General features: G+C 31.0%; 1 protein-coding gene across 1 annotated transcript in view; it reads right to left on the bottom strand.

Annotated features, from left to right (window-relative positions):
• LOC119666871 (putative ATP-dependent RNA helicase SoYb) overlaps window positions 1-7,542 on the bottom strand; it is a 24,053-nt gene that overhangs the window by 14,193 nt on the left and 2,318 nt on the right. The window lies entirely within an intron of this gene.

Genomic DNA, 7,542 nt, shown 5'->3' with positions numbered 1-7,542 from the left:
CTGTGAAACCTTTCAATAATGCCGTTAGAAGCAGGGTGATAAGCTGTGGTACATTAGTGCTGAATTCCGAAGAGTTTAGACAATTCCTTGAAAAAATAGCACTCAAATTGTCGTCCCTGATCTGTGGTTATGCGTAATCTCATGCCAAATCTTGCAATCCAGGTGGAATATAATGCGAAGGTTACGTTTTCGGCAGAAATATACTGCAATGGAGAAAACGATCGATCATTGTCAAATCTGACATGACAGTGGTCCGACAATGTCCATGTTGACGAGGTCGAAGCGAGACGAAGCAGCTAGATACTGCTGCATAGGTGCTTTGTTGTGGCGGTGATCTTTGCTTTTTTGGAAAGCAATGCAGGATTTGAAAAACTTTGACGTACAGGCTGGCCGTATGCTTCGTTGGCGGCCGCGCCGTGTCAAAGTGGTTGAGAGTGGAGAGCGTTGAAGAGATTTGATGAAGTCGTCAGCTTGAGAAAATAACTTTGATCTGTAGGCTGGTCTCATGCCTCGTTGGCGACCGTGCCGTATCAAAGTGGGTGTAAGTTATGTTGCTTAAATCGCATAAAAATTTGTTGTAATAACCTGGAACGAGATTCATCGTCGGAATGTGTCACCAGCACGTTCGTATGCTGCGTGTTTAAATCACGTCGGGGTCATCAATATATAGCGTGGTTTCTGTACTTGAACGGAAGTAAAAACACAGAGGCTATATTTAAATTTTAAAATTATTTATTGTGTTCTGTTTATTTCCTTAATCAGGAAACTAGAAACTTCTTCTGGGAAAACAATTTTCTTACTAAAATTTTCCAAATTTTGTACTGTCAATATATTCGAATTGAAATCATGCGTGCTGTGATGAATGAGAATTTCGACGGCTACATATATATTATATTATTATATATATCCCGGTATGGTCTTCCTTCCTTCAACAATATTTGTTTTATGGTCTTTGTCGATTTAGAACTTTTTATATCAAAAGATTAATTTGGTTTCAGGAATAAAAAAAATTACATGGACCTGAATTTGAAAAATACGATGGTAGTTGATTAACACTATTTGATGAGATTTTCAACTTTGGTTTCAACTACAGTATGAAGAGATATATATTTTCTTAAAATAAGACATAACGAAGATTAAGGTTCTCAATAGAGCGATACACTGTAAGTTCCAGTCTGTAAAAATAATAAATATTTTTTGCTACTAATAATCTTATGTGACTTTTAATCTTTTCAATGAGAACAAAATATACCTCGTTGAAGAGTTTGACAACTGCAGAAAAATTATTAATAAAAAAATCATTTAGTTTCTTCATCTGTATAAGATGATATCATCTTCTAGCAAAGAGACTATTAATAAAAGTATCATCCTTTCCTTTTATCTGTTTAAGACGATATAATCTTCTAGCAAAAAGACTATTAGTAGAACCATTATTCTTCTATTCATCTGTATAAGACGATATTACCATCTAGCAAAAGGACTATTAATAGACGAATTATCTTTTCCTTTCATAGTTTCCTTTCATAATGTCTAGCAAAATTACCATTAAAAGAAGCATCATCCTTTCCTTTTTTCTGTATAAGACGATATCATTTTCTATCATACAGACCTTCTTAGTAAACCTACTGAAATCTTAAAACTAATTTTAATGCAAACTCAAATTAAGCCTTGACAGAATATTGTCCTCTAGCAAAAAGACTGTTAATAGAAGAAGCTTTCCTTTCTTTCATCTTTATAATACGATATCATCTTCCGTCATACACACCTTCTTAGTAAATCAATTGAAATCTAAAAACTAAATTTAATGCAAACTTAAATTAAGCTTTAGGAGGATATTATCTTTTACCAAACAATATAATAATAAAAGAATCTTCCATCCTTTCGTCTCTATAATACGATATCATCTTCCATCATACAGACCTTCTTAGTAAATCAATTGAAATCTAAAATCTAAATTTAATGCAAGCTTAAATGAAGCTGTAAGAGGATATTATATTTTACTAAAAAGACTATTAATAGAAGAATCTTCCCTTCCTTTCGCCTATATAATACGATATCATCTTCCATCATGCAGACCTTCTTAGTAAACCTACTAAAATCTACAACCTAATTTTAATGTAAGCTTAAATTAAGCCACATTTTTGAAGAAATTTTATGCTTTTGTCCTAATCTTCTACGCATTCCGTAAAAGTGACACAATTTTATTAAAAATTTTATTTTAAGTTGGAAACTATTTTTTAAACTATTTTGATAACTTTTAACAACAAAATACAATATAAAAATATTAAATTTATGTGCAAAAAAAAAAAAGAAATTAAAAACACGAAATAACTTTTAAGGAAATATCAACAGTGCGATAATAAAAAAAAATATGGACGAAAAATATACAGACCAAGGATAAGTAAGGGAAGAAGGAAAAAAAACTGAACTAAAACTGAATAGGAAACGGAAAAGTGAAATTTTCAGCAAACGTTTTATAAGAAAAAAATCCATTTATTAAAGATATTGAAAGAAATCACAAAAAAGTGAAGATAGAAAAGTTTAAATAAAAATAAATAAAAAAAAAACACAGCTCAACTTTTAAGAGGAACAAAGACCAACACACCAACAACAATAAAAATTGCATACAATTTGAGAAGAAGCAAAAATCTCCAAAGTAAAAGTTGAAAATCCAACTGGAATAGCATAAAATTGTATATTTTCAGCTAAAAATGACGGCAAAAGGACACACAAATGTCAAAAAATCAGAAGAAATCCTTGCAAAACTTTCGATTAAATTTTATATCATTTTTTGCTAAACTATTTGCAACAATTTTTAAAATTTGTTCTCTTTTTTTTCTGATTCTCCTTTTTTTTTACTATAATTTTTTAACATTTGTATTCCCATATTTGTCAAAGTCCAGTAGCGAATGTTCAAAGGATATGATCAGAATTGTAAAAAGAAATTTGCATTTGTCGGACACAAGTTACATTGCTCTGTGCAGGCTTGGGTATTGCTGCATTTATACGAGTCCATACAGCTGCAAACATTCGAAAAGCTCATTGACAGTCAAATACATACTATAGTCATCATAGTATAGTCATCCTTTCATTAATGTAATAAAATTTTTATATACAAAAAAAAATTTTTTTTCATATTGAAATTTTTATCCAGAGACTTTCTATAGAAATTTTTAGTGCAATTCTTTAATTTTTTCATTTTACGCTTTTTAGTGCTATTAGCCAGCATTTTGTGATTTTATCTAATTTTTTTATAGTTTTCTAGTGCAGCTAGCTGGTACTTCTTTTTTATTGTTTTCTGTTCTTATGTTTCAGTGCAGTTGACTGGAACTTTGACTTCGATTTTTTTTCATTTCATCAAAGCTGATCAATTTTTTTTAAGTAAGCTCACGTTGTAATGCAGATAATATCAATGTGTGATTTAATTAGCTTAATATATGAATTATATTTTTTTTATACTCTAACTACTACAAAAAGTACTTAACCAGTTCGTAGCACAATATCACTATAATGCTGAAATCACTATATTCCTTAAATACAAAAACATTTGATAAGCGATTTTTTGATCAAAGAAGATTCGTCAGTTACAACACAGCTGAAAGACTTACAAAGAAGAGTGCAGTAACACTCTTTATAGGGCCCGAATCTTTTTATGGAATATCTTTCTGTCAGATTAATTCAGTACTAAGACACATACATGACATATATAAAGTGGGTTCACTCTAAAAACCTTAGCTAGTCCAAAAAGCTATAATCAATAAAAGTAATAGTTCATAATAATGACAGTTTACTCAATCCACATAGAACTCTATTTATTTTAAACATTGGTTTACTAACCAAATATATTCCTGTTTACAACCGCCTTTCAATTATAGAACTAAAAGATACCGATATCTTCAGATTCTATGAAAACCAAAGTGAAAATTCCATCCACCTTAATCGCTTATCGTCTGTGATTGCTAGGAAACCTGTATTGACTTCATAAAGATACTCGATTGTTAGGAGTCGAGTACATTTATTCGATTTATCTTGAGAGGATTGAGATCTGCAATTTGAAATCATGAGACACTATTAGCTTTATGAACAGCTCTAATTAGTTGAATTGAATTGTAGACTCTTTTCAAAATAGATCCATTTAATTGCTCTATTGTACCTTATTTGTTAAAGGAATATAGGAATTATTGCTTTATTCTATATATGTTGGTTTCTATGTTAAACCGTTTTTGTGGTCTATTGTTATTATAGAGTAATCGGATATATTACGTTCTAACTCAGATAACCTTAATTAAAAATCTAGAACTCTATACATTTCCCTATCCCACCTTACTTATTAAAAATTTATAGGAATTATTCCTTCATTCTTCACTAATGGTGCTCTATGTTAATACATTTCGTAGTCTATTGTAATAATAGACTAATGGGATATATTATATTATATTACGGAAAAGCTTAACCAAAAATCTAAGACTCATTTCATTAGCCTATTCCATCTTACTTATTAAAGACGATATTATTCCTTCATTCCTCATTCGTTGCGCTTTTAATTAATCCATTTTTGTAGTCTATTGTTATTATAGACTAATCTGATATGTTACGTTCTATTGTGGAGAACATCAATCAAAAATCTAGAATCCATTTCATTAGTTTCATTTAAGTCTTCACCTAATGCTTTTCGAGCTAATCTATTGTGGTTGTCTATTCTTATTGTAGACTAATGGTATATGTTACTTTCTATTGTACAATTTTTATTGAACTGATAATTAGTCAATTAGAGGTCAAAAAAATCCTCTTTCAGATTTATTTATTTATTTTCTAACGACATTTGAAACATTTTAGAAAAGTTTTTTGCAACTTCCCATTTATTGTGATTGTGGCACATTGTTTACTAAGAAAATTGTGTATCAGAATGGTTTTTATCTGATTTAGTTTATATATTAAAAAGTCAAGAATTTTAAGTTTAAGTTTTCTTATCTACAAATATGCACAGTTTGTGGTTATTTATTTTAAAGAATATTTGAAGACTTTGTGGCGCCCTCTTTGTGGTGCTGTCAATATTAAATAAGAACTTCTAAAATCTTGTGAGCAAAACTGATTCCTACAACGCCCATAACAAATTTTCCAAAACAACTTTATTATCCGTTTTCCTAATGCATATGCGTACGTAACTGCAAACAAGAATCCTATATCCTTGCTGCGGTAAGTTCGACGCGTGCATCCTTGCTATGCTCTTTCCCAAGTGAAACTAGCTTTAGACAAAATGGCACTGATATATAAAATTCTGGGAGTCGAGATAAATGTTTAAATAAAGGAAATTTTAAAAATGTACAAAAGAAATAAATAAACACATAAAATAAAAAATAAATAGAAAATTAGAATGAACATAAAAAAGGACAGCCGGGACGGTGCAAAAAAAAAAGTAACCACAACAAAAGAAATATAAATATAAATATAAAAAATTGAAATAGAAATAAGCAAGGATGTAGGAACAAACTCCGTTGGTGGCCACAATATACAATAAAATGTAGTCGTAACTCAATACGAGCAAACAAATAAAAAATAGTTCCACTTCAAATCCCCTGATGCTCGACATTTGGCGCTTTGGTGCTGTGACGACCACAAAAGGACAACGGCATAATAACAGTTTGAAAGTGGAGGAAAACAAATCACATACATTTTACTTAAAGGACAAGATTTGCTGCTTGACTATTGTGTTCGGATTTGATATTTAGAAAGGATTTGTTTCGCATGCAAATAACAGTTGAGACAGGCTACAGGCGGCCAAATGACATCGATGAAGGCAGGATGAACGGTAAAAAATGTGCTGTGAAAAGCGCACAAACGCCTAAGGATTTTAATACAGGATCTGGGACTATGTGTCTCAGAGCCACAACAAATGGTAGAAGTGTCTATTTCTTTACTATAATTTGCCGCCATTTTGCGTTTTGTATTTTGCGGAAATACTTTTTATTGAATCAATTTTTTATTAACACATTTGCGGGGCTGAAGGACACAATTGTGTCAAGTATATGACATAAGGACAATAAAAGTGCTGTGTGTAAAAGTGCTGTGTGTAAAAGTGCTGTGTGGTTTCCAAACAAAATGGCGACATTTTACAGTCGATCTATGTGAACACAAATTGAGAGCTACGTTAGGCAAGGCACTATTTGCAATTGGCTTACTTTGTTTGGTTGTAAAGTACGACGTACTTAATTGACAAAAGCAATCTTCACAAAGTAGTTTAAAATGTCAAGTGAGAAAAAATTAACAGCAAATACTGCAGTTTGTGCACGCAAAAAAGGATGCTACTTATGCAAACTTCGTATATGTCTGCCAAAACGAAATTTCCAAATCTTTTTGAGTGCAAAAAACATGCTTCGGTTTGTCCATTGCTTATATTGCTTTCCATCCTTTTGCTTAGATTTGTTCTGTAGTGCATTTACCCTTGCACATGGTATGGTTTGTATGGTATGGAAAAAATTATCCTTGCATATGCAATTTAGTTTTAATTTTTTCTTACTGCTTTGCTAGCGCAATCATTTGACTTTTTTCCCTCACTTAAATTGCATTTGCACTTTACTTCACTCATACTGAGCTCAACTTCAGTGAAACAACAATTTAAGTAAATCATCCTGTCTGCAGGATATTGCGTACGTAACGACTTTGTTAACGATGCCAATGTAATGATGTAAGTTAAGTTCTTTTTTCCGTTTCCTCTATTTCTTTTGTAATTTTGTGTATTCTTCTTGTATTGTGCTTAACGTATTTCCTTTCCCCTCTATACCTCCATACCTCCATACCTTCCTCCACCCACCGTTTTATAATCTTTCAAACATGTCAAAGTTTTAACATTTAAAGACTTCAACTTACAACAGCAAATAAAATGGAAAATTTGCGGAGAAAATTGAAAATTTTATTAAAAATGTTTGAAGTAACATATTTGCCAAAAGCATTTGAAAAACTTTTAATGAACAAGTCAAAAATATAAAAAAAGTTACTTAATCAGGAATTCACATGATTTTCTCCTTTTCAATTAGATTGACAAGCGTTTATGCGGTTCACAGTTTCCATTTACCCAATCGAATTGAACCATTCGAACCGTTTTGAGCAAAAGTTAAGAAAATACTTAACTGAGTTTCAAATGTTTTCAATTTAAATTTTAATTAAAAAAATTTAAATAATTTTCATAAATAAATTTTCTTCTAATTTTGGTACTTATTTGGAGTACATACGCATGAAATCTTATATAGAATAATTCTGTTTATGGCAGAAGGCTTATGTAAATAAAATGAAAGCGTGTAAATTAGTTTATGTTAGATTATACTGGCAATCCAAAACGATCCCCTTTGGTCTATTAGCCCATTCTGTTACCGTATCCGAAAAAACTTAGATACCACCCTGATCCATTGGTTGAGCTTAAAATTCTAATTAGTAGGAAATCTTGGAGTTGATCAAAATCTTTGAAAAAGCAGGCCACTAAAATAGTGAACTGGAACCTAATATGCGCTGGACAAAAACAAAACAGATGTGACGCATTTTTATTGT

This window comes from Teleopsis dalmanni, chromosome 1, assembly GCF_002237135.1.
Source record: "Teleopsis dalmanni isolate 2A chromosome 1, ASM223713v2, whole genome shotgun sequence".
Taxonomy (NCBI): Eukaryota; Metazoa; Arthropoda; class Insecta; order Diptera; family Diopsidae; genus Teleopsis; species Teleopsis dalmanni.
The sequence above is the reverse complement of the archived record's forward strand: the minus strand, read 5'-3'. Positions and strand labels throughout refer to the sequence as shown.